This window comes from Psammomys obesus, unplaced genomic scaffold (genome assembly GCF_907164565.1).
Source record: "Psammomys obesus unplaced genomic scaffold, mPsaObe1.curated_primary_1811, whole genome shotgun sequence".
NCBI lineage: Eukaryota > Metazoa > Chordata > Mammalia > Rodentia > Muridae > Psammomys > Psammomys obesus.
In genome coordinates, this window is record NW_026592890.1 from 6,861,714 (window position 1) to 6,882,726 (window position 21,013).

Genomic DNA, 21,013 nt, shown 5'->3' on the forward strand with positions numbered 1-21,013 from the left:
TCCTCCACCGGCTCCTGCCGGCCTCTTCCTGCCACCCGCCCACTGGCTTAGTCAATATGTTAGATTAGCTGGCATTGAAGCCCTCTCCGCAAAGGTGTCAATTGGGCCGAAACCTGAAGGCTCACGGGGAAGAAGGGTGGATTGGAAGGGTGAGGTTCAAGAACGTTCCAGAGCAAGGAAGTAGCACATGCTGAGAACGGTTGACGGGGAGGAGCCACCGCTGCAACTTCCGGCATTCCCATCTCAGCCTGGAAACACTGGCTTTTCCTTTGCCCACATCCGGGCCCTTTTTCATAATCCTTGTGTCACTCTCGTACCGCCCTCCCCGCCCGCTCCACTTTTCCAACCGTTTCATCCTCCAACCTGAAGTCCCGTTGACTTTTGGTTGTTTTGGGAACATGCCGCTGCTTAAATTTTGAAATGTATTGATTTTGCACTCACAGAGTCCTCCCCAGCTTTCCTGTAAGGCCTCTTTTAAACATAAAAGTTTCAGAATTCTGAGGGTTTTTGAGTCTGGAAGTTTTTGGATTAATTGTACTTGATTTCTCCAGTCTCACTGCCCCGGACTCATAACTGAACCATTTGTTGGGGCTTGGAGTGATGTCCCCAATAACTCACTGGGACAAGCGGGTTGCATGTTCTGCCCATATGAACACCTCTTAGTGAACACCCAGGGCTAGCCTAGCGCATGGCCCTGGATTCACTTTAGAGAAAGCTCCCAGATACAGCCCCCTTGCCCGTCTGCCTCCACGTCCACAGCATGGGGAGTGACAGCTGATTGGTTAGGGAATGCAGTGAAGTAGTTCGTGCCTTCTGCTGGTGGGAGACGAGATGCTGCTGGCCATGCTGCGCAAGACAGCGCAGCCAGCCACCGGGGCAGCAGAGCCGTGCTCAGGGCGCACAGCTGGGTGAAGCCCCCGTCCAGAAGAGGCTTCAAGGTGAACGAGCATGGTTACTCTGCTGCCAACGGGTTAAGTTAGGGTTCTGTGCAGTGAAGGTCCATTCCCAGGCCTTGGCTTAAATAAAACAGCCAAGGTATGGCCACTTTCTGTTCAGCCAAAGAGACAATCAGAGTTACCAATCCGCCAGAGAATAGGAGAAATCTTTAGCAGCTCCACTTCAGACAAGGGGCTAACATGCCGACTTTGCAAATAATTGCAGAAATTAAATACCAAACTGCCAATCAACCACAACAAAAAAACTAAATAGATGGCTCTCAAAAGAGAGAGAGTGAGAAAGAAAAGAAAGAAATACAAATGGCCAATAACTATTTGTAAAAAGCGTTTGATGTCCCCAGCAATCAGAAAATGCAAATTAAAACGATTTTGAGATATCACACCCTGGTCAGAAAGGCTATCATTGAGAAATCTGACAACAGTGTTGGAAAGGAAACAGAGGGAACCATTGTGAAATCCCTTTGGAGATTTAAAAAAGAAAAGAAGTGCTCGCTTCGGCAGCACATATACTAAAATTGGAACGATACAGAGAAGATTAGCATGGCCCCTGTGGAAGGACAAAAGCCATATGACCCAGCCATCCCACCTCAGAACCCCCACACCCACCCCAGAGATATTTGCATGCCCCTGTTTATTGGGACTTTCTTCACCATGACAAAAAAACTGGAACCAACCTAGCTGTCTATTAATAGATAAATGGATAATGAAAATTTAGTGTATGCATTATATAAAATGTACATTATGTATATGAATACTACTCAGTTCTAAAGGAATTTGAAGTTAAAGCAATCTTCAGGAGAATGGATGGACTCAGATTATACATTAAGCAAGGTCACACACTCTCAGAAGGAAAAATGCCACGTGTTCTCTCTCCTATATGGGATGAAAGGGGGCTCCTTGGCGTTAGTACAGAACATATCCAAATACCAAATTCTCAGCACAGAGGAGACAAGCAGGGGAGAGAGGTGGGATGGGAGGCAGGGTGGGAGGTGGGGTGCGAGGCGGGGTGCCTCTGGATGGGGCAAAGGCAGGCAACAGGTATTTCTGCAGGAGAAAGTCTTAAGGAGAAAGTGGGACTCTGCTAAGATGAGTCTGTAAATCCTGACTGGACAGATTAGCCAGTGTAGCCAAATAATGAATTTTGATTGCTGGACCTCGGTGTTTTCTCTCAGGAGTGAGTCAGTGGCCAAATAAGGGAATAGACCTGGGGGCTAGCTTTAGGAATGTAATCTAATGGTTTAGCAAGGGAGAGGGAAGGAGGGAGGACAAAACTTGCTGGCGCCATGTTTGTCATGCTTGGGCCTGTTAGAGAGCCCTTCGTGGCATGTAGCCAATAATATATGCATGTATGCAAACAATTGTACACAAACGTGCAGTATGACATGGAGGAGGTTACCTATAAGGGGCTGAGGAAGGACTGGGTGCAGGCGATGGACCCCAGTTGTAAACATGGAGACTAACCCAAGTGCTTTTCTAGTTTTAATCCTGTTACCCACCTTTGTTGTTGTTCTTGATGGTGGATAAATGCATAAAGTATATTTGAAACTGGAAGTGTAAAAATATATCTCGAAACGCCACTTATTCCATTCTAAGTGCCTGCTCTAACCGTATTGTAGACTGGGTCTGGTTACCTTTGCTGTGTAGTTGTTTTTAGTTATTTGTAAGTTTAAAAAAAAAAAAAAAACAAAGTTTATAATTAAAAAAAAAAAACTTTGCTTAACAAAAAGGCTTTCTTAGGTCTGCAGCCACCAGAGCGTATTTTGAATCTTTTCAGAACAGGGTAACAATAGTAATGTCTTAGAGCAGCGGTTCTCAACCTGTGGGTCGCATACCCTGCGGGGGTTGAGTGATCTTTTTACATATCAGATGCCCTGCCTCTCAGATATTTGCATTACGGCTTACAACAGTAGCAAAATTACAGTAATGAAGTGTCAACACAATGAATGTACGGTTGGGGGTCAGCACAACTTGAGGAACTGCATTAAGAGTCGCAGCCTTAGGCAGCTTGAGAACCACTGTCTAAAAGGAAGTGCTTGCGGAGGAGAGCAGACCTGCTTCGGGGTCTTTGGCTCTAAAAGCCATTGTGTGGTCGCGCCCATGCTTGGATGAGGCGTGAGTGTGATTGCTGGGAATCGTCTCAGCGTTAGTGAACGCTCATCGCTCATCGGGGACCCGGGGGGGGGGGGGGGGGGACACTCAGAAGATGCTGAGGCCTGTGGTTCCCTGCCCTCCACGGCCCTTGAGTAATTGTGGTGCAGCCCACTCAGCCGCAAGTGGGAGGAAAGTAAAAGTCAAGCCACGGAGTGGGCTTCCAGCCTCTACCCTTCCACCCTGAGGGGCTTTGGTGCCCAGCGGAGGAAAGGAAGGGTTAGGTGTCAACAAGGTTCTGTCACGGTTTCCGTGGTAAATGGTGGGGTTTCCAGGCCCCTGATTTCAGGGCCTACCTAGCCTTGGTTGTCCATTTTCTAACCAAGCATAGGTTGCCCTCTCATTTCCAGGAAGTAGACAATGGGATCCTTCTTTTAAAACAAGAAAACACTTAGGAAATGGGATTTTTTTTTTTTTTTTTTGTAAGAGATCAATGGTAGAAAAAGGAAGTAATAAAAATCTAACATTTGGTTTTGAACAAGTTGGTCTTTTGGAGGCATTTCCACGGCCGGAACTGTCATGTGTGTTGTTCAGTGTTGACTCTTTTAGCCTTCTGACCACTGTGATGCGGTCATACTGATGTTACCACAGACATCAGTATTTAGAGGAGGAAACTGGCATCTAACGGTTTAAGACCTCTTGGCAGCTGGGACCGAGTCCAGACTCGGATGAGTCATCCGTCTGTTCTATGGTGGCGCTGTGTAACAGCCATCTGGAAGTTTCTGGCCCAAGGGGCCGTCTCACAGGCACTGTCGTGCTAACGCCTTTTCACTTACCCGGTGAAGCTTGGAGGGCTCTGTTTGTGAGAGTGCCAGAGAGCTCAGGTTTGCCCCGTCCTGGAGGCGCCTATGGAACAACGTGGTTCTAAAGAATGAGACTGAAGCCGTGGGGACTCAGCCGGGGGCACCGCTCTGTGTAGCCACAGCAGCTGGGGCGGATCTTAGTGCGATGGCATGCTCAAGTGAGTCCTCAAAGAACAAGCAGATTCTCACAGCAAAGGAGTAAGGGAGCTATGTGGCTCTGGAAGGAGAGTCAGCATGGGCAGGGCTGAGAACCGAGACTCAGCGAGACTCAGCAGGGCTGTATCACGAGGCGCAGTGGTAAGAGGGACAGTCGGACTCTGCTATAGCCTTAGCACAATACACAGTTGCTGGGCTTCGAGGAGAAGATGTGGGATCTTGGTGCTTAACTGAGCTGATGTGTGATGGAGACTCAGAAGGGTGGAAGGGAGGTGAGGAGATGGTCAGTCTTACGGGAATATGGACGACGAAGGGTGTGAACAGGCTTGGACATGACTGAATCCTCAAAGCTAACTGTGCCTAGGAGTGGAGAGCGTGGCGGGGGTACAGTGGTGTGATCTCAGTCACCAACTAGATTTGGGGGAAGGAGGGTTAGTAGGCCATTGTGGTTTCTGCCTTGCCTATACTGTCTCAGTTCTGTGCTAAAAAGGACCTTTTGTCTTGACTTAGTGTATGTATCCCAGGTGAGTTTTTTCCCAATGGCCACTGTGCAAGAAGAGGGGATAGAGAGAATTTTTTAGTTTTTAGTTCCTATACTTTGCTTCTACCTCTTATTTATATTATTTTTTTTTCTGACCACAAATGTGCAGGCAGAGCCAGCCCAGGTGAAGGCCATGGTGGGAGAAGTTGGAAGTTGCTGCAGAGACTCGGGCTTGGACATGGGTGCAAGCGGTCAAAGATGGCATCTCCTTTTCCTTCTGTTCTTCAGCTCCTCCCATCCATGGGCTGAGTAACTGCCCATCTTGCAGGGTTCAACAGAGCAACTCCCCCTGTTTCCAGGGCTGTCCTGCCAGTCTGCATATCTTTACAAACGACTGTCACTGTGAAAAGCAGAGCGGGACAAGAAAATATGTGGAGGTGAAAAGTGTACAGGAACTTGAACACAAACCCTTTACTATTTTGAAATGCACTTGGATCCAATTAAAAACATATTTTGCTGGGTGGTGGTGGTGGTGCACACAGAGGCAGGTGGATCTGTAAGTTTGAGGCCAGCCTGGTCTATAGAGTTCCAGGACAGCCAGGACCACACAGAGAAACCCTATCTTGAAAAACAAACAAACAAACAATATTTTTGAGACAAGGTCTCATGTAAAGCTTGCTGCGCGCCTGTCTCAGGCAGGCCTTGAACTCCTGATGCCCCTACCTTCCCCTCCTCAGGGCTGTGATTACAGCATGTGCTACCACACCCAGCTCCATTTCAGTTTTTAGATCAACAGTTAAGGAAAATAAACCAACTTGACACATTACCATTAAGTATTTACTAGTTTCTTGTAAGGGACATCTGGTAACCTCATCTCACAGGCAAGGGTAGGGTGTCCAAGTTCACAAAACTCCGCAGTAAAAATCCCTCCCCTGGCTCCAAAGGTCACACTCACCCCCAACCCTGCCATGCCATCACTAATTGCCACTGTCCGGCACCTCAGGCCAGAAGCCTCATCTCCCATGAGAAGGAGTGTACAGCGAAGGGCTTTTAGCAATGAATCTGTTCATTCCTAGAACAAGGCTGGAAAACAAAATATCTCATTGTACTTAACTGCCATATACTTTAAGATAGATTTGGGGTGTTGGGGTATAGGTCATTGGTGGGGTGCTTACCAAGTATTCAGGAGGCTCAGGGCTCTCTCCACAGGACCATGAAAATAAACAACTCATACAAAGGGTTGGGGCAGGATTTTTTTTTTTTTTTTTTTTTTTTTTTTGCTTGTTTGTTTTGTTTCTTTGAGACAGGGTTTCTTTGTGTAGCCCAGGCTGTTCTAGAACTCACTTTGTAGACCAGGCTGGCCTCAAACTCAGACATCTGCCTGCCTCTGCCTCCTTAAGTGCTCCAATTAAAGGTGTGCTCTACCACACCCAGCTACAAAGAGTTTTTAATATATAAAAAAAAAAAAGGAAAGAAAAAGGGGGAAAACTTTTAGTGAGCGAGCCTCCTTTGGACTTGTAACTAATCCAGCTATGGCAATATTCTATTTCAGTGAAAATAATAAAATTGAAATTTTTTTTATAATATATATATTCCTATCCATGCACGTATCTTTCTGTGTGTGAAAATATATTCTGAGGTGCTGCAGAACGTTACCAGGTAGTTTACAGGACGTTTACCTTAGTGGCTGGTCAGAGAGTTACAGCGTCTGGGTGTGGGTCTCCTGCTGTTGCGCTGGGACTAAGTCACTGGTTTTCAGTCTTCCTAATGCCGAGACCCTTTGATTCAGTTCCTCATGTTGTGGTGACCCTCAACCAAAAAAATTTTTTTGTTGCTACTTCATAACTGTAACTCTACTGTTGTTAAGAATCGTAATGAAAATATGTTTTTGGAGATAAAAGTTTGCCAAGGGGGTTGCGACCCACAGCTTGAGAACCACTGGCTGAGTGATTTGCTTTTTGTTTTGTTTTTTGTTTGTTTGTTTTTTTAAAACATGGGTCTTCCTTTAGTTTGTCTTCCTCCATCTCCTCATTTTACAAGTAACTACATATATTTATATGTTCCCCTTCTGGGGAGAGAGAACAGCTTTAAAAAAAGAAAAGCTGTAAGAAAAGAAACAATCACCCATAATGCCAGCACCGGAAGATGTCTGTCGTCATGGTTTCTGTGGTTTGCATTTGGTGTGGAGGTGCCAGGGCCTGCCTTACCCTGTTTATCTTCAGAAATGTCCTTGGATATTTTAACACCTGAAGAATTCAATAACTTGATTGATTAAAAGAATCACCTGAGGATTTTGATCTACACAGAAATTACAGTGATCTGTGAAGAAGCAGCTTTACAGCCTTCTTCTCCATGAATACAGACTATTTCTGTCCTTTCCTGTCTTTTGATTCACATTTTAATTAAATTCTATTAAAGAGCTCCTTTTAGAAATCTTTTTATTTCACGTGTTATTTATTGATTGTATGAGGCGCACACGTACTGTGGCATCATATTGGGTCAGAGGAGAACTCTGTGGAGCTGTATGTGGCTTCAGGGGAGCAAACTCAGGTCACCAGGCTTAGCAGCAAGCTTCCTTTCCTGCGGAACCCTCTCACAGCCCCCATAATTAAGGCTTCTTTAAAAAGATCTTGGATTTTTTTCTTAAATATATTACTATTTTTAATATTTTATAGATTAATAGAAGAATGTGCCATATTCTTAATTTTAAAGTTTTTTTTTTTTAATTTCCCCTTACATTTTCTAATCTTTAATTTCTTTTTAGGCTTTTTATACTTTTTAAAATTATTTTTAATTACTATAATTTATTCACTTTGTATCCCAGCTGTAGTTCCCTTCCAATCTTGCTCTCCTTCCCTCTTCTCCCATGCCCCTCTCCAAGTCCACTGATAGGAGAGGTCCTCCTCCCCTTCCATCTGACCCTAGCCTATCAGGTTTCATCAGGACTGGCTGTATTGTCTTTCTCTGTGGCCTGGTAAGGCTGCCCACTCCCCCTCAGGTGCAGGAGATCAAAGAACCAGCCACTGAGTTCATGTCAGAGACAGCCCCTGTTCCCCTTACTAGGAAACACACTTGGACGATGAGCTGCCATGGGCTACATCTGTGCAGGGGTTCTAGGTTATCTCCATGAATGGTCCTTGGTTGGAGTATCAGTCTCAGAAAAGACCCCTGGGCCCAGATTTTTTTGGTTCTGTTGCTCTCCTTGTGGAGCTCCTGTCCCCTCCAGGCTCTCTATACTTTTTATTTTTGGATGTATTTTAATTTTTTAAAAATATTTTTGTTGATAGATTCATGCATTGTTGACTCTTATTTTGTAATCATCGTATCTTCCTTTGTTTGTTTGTTTGTTTGTTTGTTTGTGACAGGGTTTCTCTGTGTAACAAACCCTGCCTCTCCTGGACCTGCTTTGTAGACCAGACCAAGCTGGCCTCCATCAAACTCACAGAGATCTGCCTGCCTTTGCCTCCCTGAGTGCTAGGATCACAGGCATGTGTCACTGTGCTTGGCTGAATTTTTAATTTTTTTAATATATTTGTTTATTTAATTTTTCTCTGTGTGTCTGTGTATATGAGTGTGTGTGGGCTTGGGCACAGGTGTCCTGGCAGGCATGTGGAGGTCAGAGGACAACTTGCGGGAGTCATTTCTCTCCTACCATGTGGGTCCTGGGGCTCAAGCTCTGACTGGCAGCAAGTGCCTTTCCCTGCAGAGCCTTTACTGTGGTCCCCTGATCACTGCATGAAAAATGTGTCACTATATAACATGGGGCAGTTTTTGTTTCGGCAGCAAAGCTTCCATTTTTAAACAGTACATTCACTGTAGTAAAGATGCTTGGAATTTTTGTCACAATCATATTTATTTGTTACTTAATTTTAGAAAGTCTGTGTGTGTGTGTGAGAGAGAGAGTCTGGTCCACATGTCGAGGTCAGAAGACAACTTTTCGGGGTCTGCTCTTTCCCTCTACTTTGGGTTCCAGGAATCAGACACAGGCCTCCAGGCTTGAAGGAATGCCCTTTTACCCATGAGGCCACTCGGCAGCCAGTCACAGCTTTATTTGGCATTTATAGCCAATCGCTACTTGCAATTAAATGCAGCTGAATTAAAATGGGGTGGAATCAGGATGGGGGTAACGCCACCGACGAGGACACATGACAGCCCTTTGCCTTTCTGTGAAAGGAGGTGCTGGTCATCTTAGGGAGAAGCTGCAACCCCATCTATTCTTGGATTCAAATGTGATTGCCTTGTCTCTTTAATGGTCTTTAAATGTCTTCTCTTTGAGTTGCTCCTTCACAATCCTTCAGTCTGCTTCAGGTTTGATTTGGTTGAGAATAAGAAACAGACCGATAGAAAACAGCTGCTTGGATTTCACTGACATTTTCAGAAATACCACTCAAACCACAGTGGATTTGAAAACTTAATGTTAGAACTTAGAGGTTAAAGATCTTGACTATGAATCACTTTCCTCATTGGTCTTAATCAGACACACCATTTCACTGTTGTTACAAGCAGTTGCACAATGCCTAGTTATTCAAAGTATGAAAACAAATTATACTGACTTTACTATCTCCTGTGGCATGCAAAATTGCTTTTTGTCTGCAGTAGTTAAAACTGATTCCTGTCTTGGATATGCCAATGATATAGATTTTTAGATTCTGACAAAAAGGTCTCAAAATCAAAGCAAAATATTTGTAAAATAAAATAATTTAGAATTCCATAAAATTAAAAAAAATCTATCTCAAAATCTATTCAAATATGCTTAACATATTACAGAAAAAAAATTTTTTTACTAAACAACTCTCAATGGAAATGTTGCAGTATATTTAAAATGTACTTTTATGCAGAAAGACTATACTTTTTATATTCCTTGGGGCAAATCATTTGGAAACAGACATTTATTATTATAGAGAAACCTGAAAAAATTTAGAATATATGAAATTCTGGAAAAGTTTTGGGGAATAACTCCTCCATCGGGGGATATAAACATATCTGTTTATGGCTCTGTTCTTCAGAGCACTCTTCATGGTTTGTAGCTAATGGGATGTATAGAGACATAAGAAGATATAACTTGGGTAGGATTTGGCTACCCTGGCTCCTGCCTACCCCTCTCCCTGATCTGTTTCTGACTTGCAATGTTTCTTCCCTGGATGGTCTCTTGGTTAGACCCTATCTATTCTCCCTGCGTAAGAACCTAAATTCCGAGGACATGTTTGCTTGGGTGTGAATGTCTCAGTCTCTCCACTTGATGTGGGTGGATTCCAGGCAAGTCCTCTGTTTTCTCCAAGTGTCCTCACTAAACAAACAAACAAACAAAACCTATAATAATACATTTTAATTACTGGTCTCAGTTCTCATTCCTCTGCAGTAGGACTACATATCAAGACTCTTGATTCTGGTGGTCATGATGCCATGTGCAGACTCTTGACTTTGGGCCAGCTGACCCATTGGGAAATACAATGTGATTGTCTTTAAGAAGGGATTGGCACTTGGATTTTCCTTCTTGAACATCTGCTGGCCCTAGGAATACAGAGTTGGGGGGGTTTGGTGGCAGAAGACCTGCTTAATGTGTACAAGGCCGAGAGTGTGTTCTATCCTCAGGACCAAAACCAAAAGCAAAAGTTAAAACAGTCATCAAACAAAAGGCTAAACACCACAATGTATTTCCTAGGTGTCCTACTGACCCTGAAGAATGGGAGACACTGTTGAGCTGTGTGTGACCATCATTTCCTGAGGCAGACACCTGGCAAGACACTAATGTGTATTTCTGAAGCTTACTGTGTTCCAGGATGCTTGTTTCTGGGTCATTCTGTGATGTGAGGTGACTGTTGCAGTGTGGAGCACAGGGTCGTAGCACAGGTAAAGCTGGGATTCCATGTTCAGGCTTCAGAAGCATTGTCACAGCCTCACAAGGATGGGCTTTTTATCTCTCAGCCCTATCTTGCTTCTTTAACTGTCTTCTCACTTTTCGAGCTTGGGACTTGCCAGTGGGAGGAACTCTATAGAATAATAGTGATAAACAATGGCCATAATAATGGCCTCAGGCTGATTCCTGGAAATGACCCACCCTTGCTCAGAACACCCAGATTGTGGGCAGGTTCCCCATCGCTGAATTCTCTATGGATAGATTCACCTCTTGCCTTCAGGTGTTTACAGTGGAGAAACCACTTAGACAAGGAGCCCGGTGATCTCCCAAGCAAGGCTCAGGCCCACCACTCTCCTCTCCTACCAAAGTCCACCAGCACGGCATCTCGGCCAAGAGAGTCCTCTCCTGCCAGTGGACATCCCCTTTTCCATCAAGCCAGCAACATCAAGAAAAATTACTTAAGACTTAATAACTAGACTAATGCCAATTTTTCAGTTCCCATGACAGCCAAAACTGAACCCAAGTTTATTCTTCAACATGGCTGATACCTGGCTTAACCTTCTACTTTGCAGAGTGAGGCATTCTCTTTCAGAAGCTCAGAATCATCTCAGGTCAACACATCCAAAGCCGAACTGCTGACTTCAGAGTCCCAGAATCCTCCACCTCAGTCCTTCTCATCTCTGCCGATCTACCTTCTTGCTCTGTGGGCTGGAGCGTTTTCACCTTCCCTGGTGTCCCTTGTCTCCAGCAGCCCACTCTATTTCAGCAGGGGGCCATCCCCTCCAGATAAATTTGCCGAGTCCAGTAACTGGCCACCATCTCTAGCACTAGTTTCCCAGGTTGCTTTCCTGCATTTGCCATCCCACAATTCTCTCTGCCCTTGGTGTCTCCCTTGAGTCTTGGGCTACTTGCTGCAATACAAGCCAGAGTGACCTTTCCCAGACACGCAGCACACTTGTCTCTGTCTACTTTTCAGCGGCCCTCTAGTTCACTCAACAGAACTGACAGGCCAAAGGAGGCCCAGTTTCATCTGACATCACTGCTCCCACAACATTCCAGGCATGCTTCACTTTGGGCTTTTGCTGTTGGTGTTTTGTTTTTCTTCCTAGAAATTGTGCCCTAAGTGTCTGTTTGGTGCGATGTAAAAAAAATCCCCCTTTGCAACAAGGTCTGCACAGACCATTCTGCTTAATATTGCAGCAGGATACCCCTCTGCCCAGCCAGCAACTGCCATTTCCTCTTACCCAACCTCCTTTCCTGCTGCATAGCATATAGCCACTTTTGATAGGCTAGAAGATTTATGATGCTTATCGTTTCCCTGTGCTATAAGGAAGGCAAGCACTGTATGAACAAGATTCTTTTTCTCATCACAAGTCCTCAGAATAGTGCAGCCAGACGATGCCCCCCAAACACCTCTTGAACAAACAAATAAACAGTTGGTTGCATGACCAGCAGCAGCATTCAGTGGCCCAAGGAGTTCATGAAGGAATCTAAGGGTTCCTGGGTCCTTCACACCAGAACAAAAGCAGATATGAGTTCATGGCCCTTTGTTATCCCATGAGCTGGCCAAACTCAGGCTAGCGACTCACTGACATTGGCAAGGTGAGCGCTGAGGCATCCTGGGCCTCAGGGCTAGTCTCCTTTTCTTTCTTTTCCATAGTTTCCCTGCTGATAGCTCTTGAAAGTTGAATCTTAGTTTCTCTCCCTTTGGTGTGGATGGAGCTGGCTGACTTGCTTCTACGATTGGACTATGGCAGATGATAAATCAGGCTGCCGCCATCTTGGGCTTGAAAGCCATCTTATAGTAAAGACAAACTAGGCTTATTCCTGTTTATGATTAAACATCTGTTTCTCAAGGATTGAGCTATGCCCCTGTAATCTTAACTACAAATGGTTCTGTACTGCCTGTGCCAGGAAACGGCAAACATGGCTTTGTTTTAAAAGGTTATTATGACCAACTTGTTATGACCACCTTACAACCATTTCTTTGTTTCAGGAGGTTGTTATGACTAACTCGTCATGCTTATGTTCTGCTCTTATAACACCACCTATTGCCTGCCCCAGCCCCCAAAATCTGGAAATCTTCTACTCCTGAACTATAAAAACCCTTAACTTATTCATGTCCAATGCTGATCTCTTGAACCCCAATTTGAGAGAGAGAGAGAGAGAGAGAGAGAGAGAGAGAGCCCATACACACAAATAAAAAAAGTTTGCTTTAATTAATTTGGCCATGTTGATTTGGGTAGGTGGTCTTTCTCTTCGAATCCATGGGATTAACAGCGGAGATAACGGGCTCTCACTTCTGACCTGGTAGGAATTTTCACCAGAACAGAAAGTAATTAAAAGCTTTGAACAGAGCCTCTCATGAAGTAGAAACATGTAAGTTTGGGATGTTCCTCAGATCTGCTTTCTGAGAAGCCCTAAGATTTCTTTAGGAACACTTTGAATGAGTGAGCATCAGGAATTCTTCTAACGTGGCGAATAAACAGGCATCTGGTACTTTAGCCAATAGCAGCAAGTGATGTAAATTGTTCAAATTCATGCCGTTTGACCTCATAGCTTTTGTAAAATGAGAAAGGCAATTTAGGTTAACTGGTGTAAAAGGATGCCTGGCTCAGTCTGCACCAAATCCACACCAGTCCAAGGTCATTCATTTACTCTCACAGGAAATGTAAGCGGTGCACTTCCATAATTTGTGCTTTTAAGAATCATGTTGCTATCATGACTGCTTTATTCTAAAAGCTGAATTTTGACACTCACTGGGGCTCCAGGGGTCTTCAGTTCCTCATCTACGACCTGGATAAAACCGGGCTGGTGTGGAGTGTTTTTTTTTTTCAGAACAAAATTAATGTAGTTCAGTGCTGGTATCTGTTAAATAAAGGTCTTAAGCTTGGACATTTCTTAAATGGGTTTGGTAATTAACGAACAGTAAGTACACAGCAGGATCAGCTGGGTCAGCATCAAAGCTGGGTCCACACGTGTCCACGGCCCGTGCTCTGATTCCTTTGTTCTGGGGTTAATATTCTTCTCTTGCTGTCCAGGGATTTCTATTCGTTCCTAAAGCACAGGCCTGCATCTTAGTCTGAGCATGGGCCTTGAAAAATTTGAATTTTGTAGCCAGCTCTTAGGATGGTTATTACCAGTGTGAATGACTGTTGCCTCAAGGGAAAAGGGATGTTTCAAAACCACTGGGGCGGGTTACAACATGCCTCTTTGTATCTCGTATTATTTATAGTAAAAAGCAACTGAAACATTTCCCTTTGGCATGGAGGCAAAGGGTGTGGCATTTCTGTCAATGAATTTTAGGGGCAACCTCAGCCTCATGTGCCTTTTCCCATATTCTTTTTTTTTCCAACAACACTCTTAGCCTGTAAACACACAACAAAACTTCTTGAGAATAGTTTTTACTAATTGGAGTACAAATATGAATTTTTCCTGTATATCTTGAAAACATATAGTAGAAAAATCAACTTTACATTAAAATTAGGTTAAACGGATATATTTCCCAAACACATAGCCATTTGTCCAAATTCTTTTTGTCTCTGCCTCTGTCTCTGTCTCCATCTCTGTCTCTCTCTGGAGTGAGGCTCATGCCTTCTCTTGCCTGCCAAGGCTGGTAGACTTTAAAATTTCTATTGTTTTATATAACCATCATGAGCTTGGTGTCTAACTCAGCGAGGGTGAAGCGGAGCCCTCAGCTCACACCAGTTATGATTAGCTAGTAACTCTTTATATTCAGGCTAATAGATGAGACTGAAGTTTCTCCTCCCTGGCCTTTTTTGTGTTATGACACACAGTGTCCCCGAGCCTTCCTGGAAAGCACACCAGAAATCCTCTCCATTCCATAGCAAAAACACTCCACACCAGCCCGGTTTTATCCAGGTCGTAGATGAGGAACTGAAGACCCCTGGAGCCCCAGTGACAGTCAGTATATGGAGCGATCTCAGGCCAAAAGAGGCTTTGAGCCACTGCTCCGTGTCTCGCTCATCCTGCAGGGAAGAGCTGGCCGCTGGAGGAGAGACTGCTGCATCCCAGCTAGCCCCAGCAGCAGGAAGAAACAGAAGAAAATTCCACTTCACATTAAGATTGGGTAAACTGCATACATTCCCCAAACTCACAGTAGCTTGACACAGCGCTCACGCACACGCACGCTGGTGGGTAAGGCACTTCTAGGGAGAGATGGGAATCGGACTTGAGGGAATCTGTGGAAGCTCTCCGGCCAGCAAGTGTCTTAAGCAACGGCTGACAACAAGAGACCCTGCCTCAAACAAGGTAGAAGATGAGGACTGGCACTAGTTAACCTCTGACCTCCACATCCATATCCCACACTCACAGGAACCCTAGCACACACGTATCAACACAGTACACCAGTAACGCTGACACACCGCCTTGCAAGACTGTGTGGCTAGGTGTGGGGAAGTCTCCCTGATCCGCTGCCACAGGTGGCTGCCCATTTCCACACTGTGGCTTTCCTCCCCACCACCCTGCCCTCCACCCTTCCTCTTCTGTTGACTTCGGGTACACGCAAGCAGTTTGCTCTTGAGTGCTCTCAGGTCTGGGTGCTGAACGCTGAGCCACGCACACTTCAGGCAGCCTGGAGGCCCTGTCACTCGCCAGGGCAGGGATTCCCCAGCAGCCGTTCATCTCCCTGGGGCTTTCTCAGCACTCTGAAAACAGCACATCCTGACTGGGATACAGGGGAGGAGGCCAGATAGGTTCTGAATTCTTTGAACTCTCTTAAGTATCTTCAGAAAGAAAAAAATAATTCTGGTGGGAGGGTGTGAGAAGTCTTTAGATGGTGGCACATTTCCCACAGAGCTGAAATTAGAGCTTTTCAAGGGAAATTGAATGAAAGTATAAAAATAGCTAAATAGTTTTTTTTTTCTATAAAACAGAAGTTTTATAGTTTCACCCCCCCCCCCCCCACACACACACACAGGTTGCATTGTCTGTACAAAATGGCTCTTCTTCCCAGCCCTGGGCTTCATTTGACACTGACCATGACCCTAAAGCCTATGTGAATCCCATGGGCCCCAGGCTGCATTTATAGTCCCTGCTTGCCTTCTGGTATGGACTTTGGGGAGGTTGGCATGCATTCTATAAGGCCAAGCTTTTTTTTTTTTTTTTTTTAAATCTGAAAAGTAGACAGAATCCTGGGAAAGGTGTCTCAGTTAGAAGGCTACTTTTTATTTCCTCCAGTTGGCCAGGAAGGGAGAGAGGACAGGAGAGTGGACAGGGAGATTGAGAGGCTGGGGCTGCCCCTTAGATGACTTTCTTTGCTGACCCAGAGGCTGGACCACGAACTGTTGTCTTCCAGACTTCAAAACAGAGCAAGCAAGTGTTGGTGAATGTTCTTTGGGGAATAGGTCAAAACTGCTCCTGAAGCCCATGAAGAGTTTCTCTGAGTGGGGCTAGCACGCGTGTTTTGTTTGTTTGTTTTTATAGAATAGAGATGCTTCCATGTGTTTTTGTTTGTTTTGTTTATTTTTAACAGAATTGAGAAACTTTTTGGCGTGCTTTACCAGGAAGAGCTCTTGGTATCTTAATCAAAGATAATACTTTCCCAACTACTGCACTCAATCCACACGTGACTGTGATAATGTTCATATCACACCCTGAGGTAAACAGAGGCAGCACGTAGCTGACCCAAGCCTTCCCCAGACAGGCTCTCAATTGGGAAGATCCATTGGGACTCTCCACTTAATTAGTAAGCGTTCCTCCCCGCGCCCCCCAAAGGTTAAAAGACAAGCTTTAGCGTGCTGTGAAGTCTGAACAAATGCCTCTCTGTGGTTCTCTTCCACGGCCTCCTCAGCTGCAGCGCAGATCTGACGTTATCTGCGAGGCGGCTGTAATTCAGAACCAAACTCCAGGATCAGAGCCCATGGACCAGGATTCTGCTTCTGCTGTTCTCAGATCAGCTTCAGTCAGTTTTTTTTTTACTCATATCTGGTAGAGACAGGTCGCCCCAGCAGGCAGTGTGACTATGAGCATGCGTGCTTGTGAGTGTGTGCCTATGTGTGCACATATGTGTGAGAGTTTTCATGGTTGTGTGTGTGTGCCTCTGTGTGTGATGCATGCGTGTTTGTGTGTGTGTGTGGGGGGGGGATAGCAATGGCTACCCACGCTCTTGTTTTTCCAGAAGCTCTTCCATCCTAAAGATGGCAAAACGCAGGCAAATCTTTTACACAGAAAAACTTGTGCTTTATTCAAGTGCGACATTCGAATACTGGTGTATTGGGTCTTAAGGACACATTTGTATTATTTAAAAAGCAAACAGATAATCTCATCCATTGAGTCACCGGCCCACTGGCAACAGCTTGCTGCTCTCTCTGTAGCTCTGTTCTCTGGCTTTTCCACCCACCAGACACCTCCCACTACCTCAGCGCCCAGCGCTGCCCATAAATGACACAGCCTAGAGGAAAGCATGGGTGGTCTGTGACTGGGACTTTCAGCACTTGTAGAAGGTTACTGAGCACCCCCCCCCAAAGGAGGGAATAGGACAGAGGTAGCTGGAGACACTGGGGTTGCATCTTGGTGAGTGTAAAGTCCAAATAAGTACAGCCCGGAGAGTGGGGTAGATTTATTTCACACAGCAGGCAAGAGCAGGGTAGTTATTCCAAAGCCAAGCCCTTCTTCCACAAAGGAAGCAGGGACTTTTATTCCAGGAGCCTTTACTTACTCGCACGGGGGTAGGTCGATTCCAGAGCCTGCTCAGTTAAGGAGCACATTCCTGAGCATGCCCAGTCGTGATTTAAGCAGTCAGTGGACACATATTTGGGCGCGCGCTTCATCCAAGGTCACGGAGCACATTTTAAGAGATCAAATTGATGGGCAGGAATGCTTCCTAGCATGCTCAGCTTGCATCGTAAAGTTTTAGCTGAAAACAAAGGGAAGGGTGCCGTTGGCATGTTCATGTAGCACTTTGCCTTTAGTGGCTAAATCCGGACTCAGAGACCGGGGCTTGGGGACTAGGACTCCCTGCTCTGACTTCAGGAGTCTTCCGTTTTTTTCCAGAATTCATCTGGGAGACATGACTGGTTATTCTCTTGTATTGGGGGATAAATAACTCCCCACTTCCAGGAGCTCTTCCAGCCTAAAGGTGGCAAAACTCAGGCAGATCTTTTACACAGAAAAACTTGAGTTTTATTCAAATGTAACACTCATACTCCTGTGTTGGGTCCTAGGGACACCTTCGTGTTTAAACAGCAAACACTGATAATCTCATCCATTGGGAGTCTTTGCGCTGGCCCCGAGGGAGGAATTTTTGTTACTCCCCTCAGAGCCTGCCTTATCACCTGACCTAAAGGTGGTCGATCCCTGAAGGGGGCAGCAAGGACGGTGCAAGTAGGAATTCTGGCCCAGTGTTCTTGTCTATTGTTTACAAAGCCAGTAAACTGAAACTCCCTCCAACGCCAGTGGTGGCCCCTTAAATACCTGCTCAAACACAGCGTTGGTGCTGGAGCCAAGCTCCAGCCTAGCTCTTCCCAGCCTCCTGTGATTATAAAGGGTACGAAAACATCCAACCACTATGGGGCTGCCAGTAATACTGACCAAGTAGCTGAATGTAGGAGGTTATGAGCAAAACCGAGGGTGACGGACACACGCTTGTCAGAGTTAGAGTTATCTGACTAGAGCATATGCACAAGCAGAAAACCACACCCAGGAAAGGAAAGCAGAAAGAAACAGATAGAAAAATGAAATGAGGAAGACTTCCACCCCTGAGCACTTTGCTCTGCCAGGTGAAGAGCTGGGAAGCTGCTAACCTGCCTGTCTTTCTAACAACCCTTCCCCATTCTTCCTTATCCCCCAAGCTACCCCTTTCTCTCCATTCCTCTGAGATCCCAGTAGAGCTGAATACTCACAGGGGATTTACTTTTCTGACAAACACATACACACAGAGAGACATAAAGTGAGTGATGTCACCAAAAGAAAAAAAGAAGAAAACCCCAAATTTAATGCCTTGGGTTAAGTGGGTTTCACAACAAAGGCCCCGCTGCTCTCACTGGAGGGGAAATTTTAAGTCATTGAAGTAGGAAACGTGTGACGTAGCCAGTACCTGCTGCACGGAAACAACTCTGCCCGTGATCTCTCCACCAGCGACAAATTTCCAGCCGACTGTGGGGCAGGCTGGCAGCTTTCAAACTCTCCAAAGACATGGGAAATGATTTGGTGTATGGCCAGCCCCTGGTCTGTGTGAGCTTTGGGAAGGCACTGGAGAGCAAGATAGGATGTCAGAGGCAGAGATGCAGGGTACAGGGGAGCAGAGGGCCCAGGTAGGCCCCCAGGGCATCTGGACTCCTCTCATCCCACTGAGGGTTTGGCATAAAGGAAGAAGCGGCAGGTTGGTATGTCAAGCCCTGGGTGTCTTTGCAAGAAAGAAAGAAGCACAATTAAACTGGCATCGAGTCGCTAAAGCCCGAGTGGAAAGCTGTTCTTTCTTGGGGCGAGAGCTGGAGGCCACACAGGTGTGATTCTAGTGTTCTGCAAGGCTTGAAGTTCCCTGCATATGGAGACCCTTTGTGGAAAGCATGGTGCCCTCAGCACTTCACAGCTCTTACTGCTTTGTGCAATTCCCCCTCAGGTTGGTATGCAAACTTCGTCATACATGAAATACGTCCAGAGCGTCTGACCTCTGCTGGATCTTTCTCTCTTACTATCCATTTTCAAATGATCTCTCTCTCTCTCTCTCTCTCTCTGTGTGTGTGTGTGTGTGTGTATGTGTGTCTGTGTTGAACTTCACAATGCTAGGGAAGAGCTCTACCACTGAGCTCTACTTCATACCTCTGTTACTTTTTATTTTGAGACAAGCTCCCCCTAAGTTGTCTGGGCTGGCCTTGAACTCACTCAGCAGCCTAATGAGGTCATGAGCTTTTGATCCTTTGGCCTCAGCCCCTCCTGTAGGCATAAGCAACCAAGCCTGGTTTTCAAACCAGAGGGCAACTTTGCACTGCCTTGAGAAGCCAGCTTCGCTGTGAGGCTGCCTGATGTGTGCCAGGCTAACCCTTCGCTCTCATTCTTTTCCAGTCCTTGAAACACCCCCACAGAGTTGAGTCTGCTTACAGATGAAGAAACTGGGACTACGTGCGGTTAAGCAGCCTGCTGATCCCACAGCTATCGCATGGAGGGAATGTCTGGAGCCAGACTCTGTCTCTCTGGGCTTTTCCTTCTCCACGTGCCCCATCTGCGTTTCCAGACTGCTTGCAAACCTCTTACCTCACTGTCCTGCTCGTCTGTGTTCTCTGTCACACACACAGTCTCATTCATTCCCACAACCATTCCTCTCTCCCACCATGGTCAGCTTGAAGCCAAGCTGTGGAGATGGGGAGAACAGCAGCTGGGGGAAGCCAAGGGGATGGCAGGAATTCATGCAGGTCCTGCCCTAGAGCAGGGAGCAACTGCTGTCCTGGGTGGCCTTCTGGGCTCACTGTTTACCACGACAGCCTTTTCAATGTTGGAACACTCTTGGACAGATGGGAATGTTTGCCGAACACCTGCTGTATGACAGCCAGAGAACACGCAGTTCAACAAAGCTGAAGGAATGTGACTTTCACCTCGCAGTGTATGGAAGGTCCTATTCTTTCTGTTCTGAAGTTCCAATATAAAGTGCCCTCCCAGAGGCTCATGTGTTGAAGGTTTGGTTCATCCAGTTGGTGGATCCAGTCCCCCTGAGGATACTGACTTCCTCAGTGGACTTATAACTTCCTGACATCATTGAGAGGCAATCGAAGGTGAGGACAGACATCATTGGGGGTGTGTCTGTGATACGCATCTTTTCCTTATCCCTGCCCCTCTCCCCTTACGGGTTGCCACGAGAGCGTCTTTTTGCCCCTCGGCTGTGATGCTCTCACCTCACCACAGGTCTAGGAGCAATGGATCCAGCACCATGGACTGAATCTTACTTTCTTTTCAGTGGTTTCTCTTGGCTATTTGTCACAGTAATATAGTCTGACAACCTCAAAGACAAACACATTTATGATACCACAAATGACAACAGACCAGGTGTCTAGCTTTAAAACTTCTTTTTACTCTGTTGATATTTTGATCTTGTATTAAAATAAAGTGCTGTACCTTCCCCTGCCCTTAGATGCTACTTATTCTGCAATATGGTTTTCTGTAATAATAATGATAATACATGGGTTTTTAGAAGGTTCAGAGTTCAAAGCATTTTTGCCCTCATGCCTTACTTAATTTTAGTTTTCCTCTTTCTCTCAAATAGGACAGAAGTCTCTAACTTTGTTTGGAGACAGAGAAGAAGGCAGCAAAATGAATAAGGGGCAGGGTTTGACCCTCAGTCTGGACTGCACGCTGGCTCTAACGCGTCTTGGGTACCTGTTGTTGGCCTCGCTCCGCACACCATCATCTAGCAAGCCTCCCACTTGTGTTAAGGCCAGATGGAATGTTCTGTTTGCAGCCCCTATTCGCTGTGGGGTGAGCCGGCTCAGGGGAAACACCTCTGGGCTAGAGGACACCCACACACGCGTGAGTGACAGGAAGCAAAACCCGGTCGCCTGTATAGGAGTCTATGCAGGTCTAGCCTGTGCAGGCGCCGGGCATGGGTGGGCTGAGCCCTGTGACATTTCGCTGTGCCTGTCACATCGTTTGGTAGCAAAAG

The 21,013-nt window shown here is 45.8% G+C and overlaps 1 non-coding gene across 1 annotated transcript; it reads left to right on the forward strand.

The window, feature by feature from the left end:
- The first annotated feature begins 1,441 nt into the window (after positions 1 to 1,441).
- LOC129683471 (U6 spliceosomal RNA) lies at positions 1,442 to 1,548 on the forward strand. The gene has a single exon (XR_008721155.1). It is a non-coding gene; the product is annotated as a U6 spliceosomal RNA (small nuclear RNA).
- Positions 1,549 to 21,013: the final 19,465 nt, after the last annotated feature.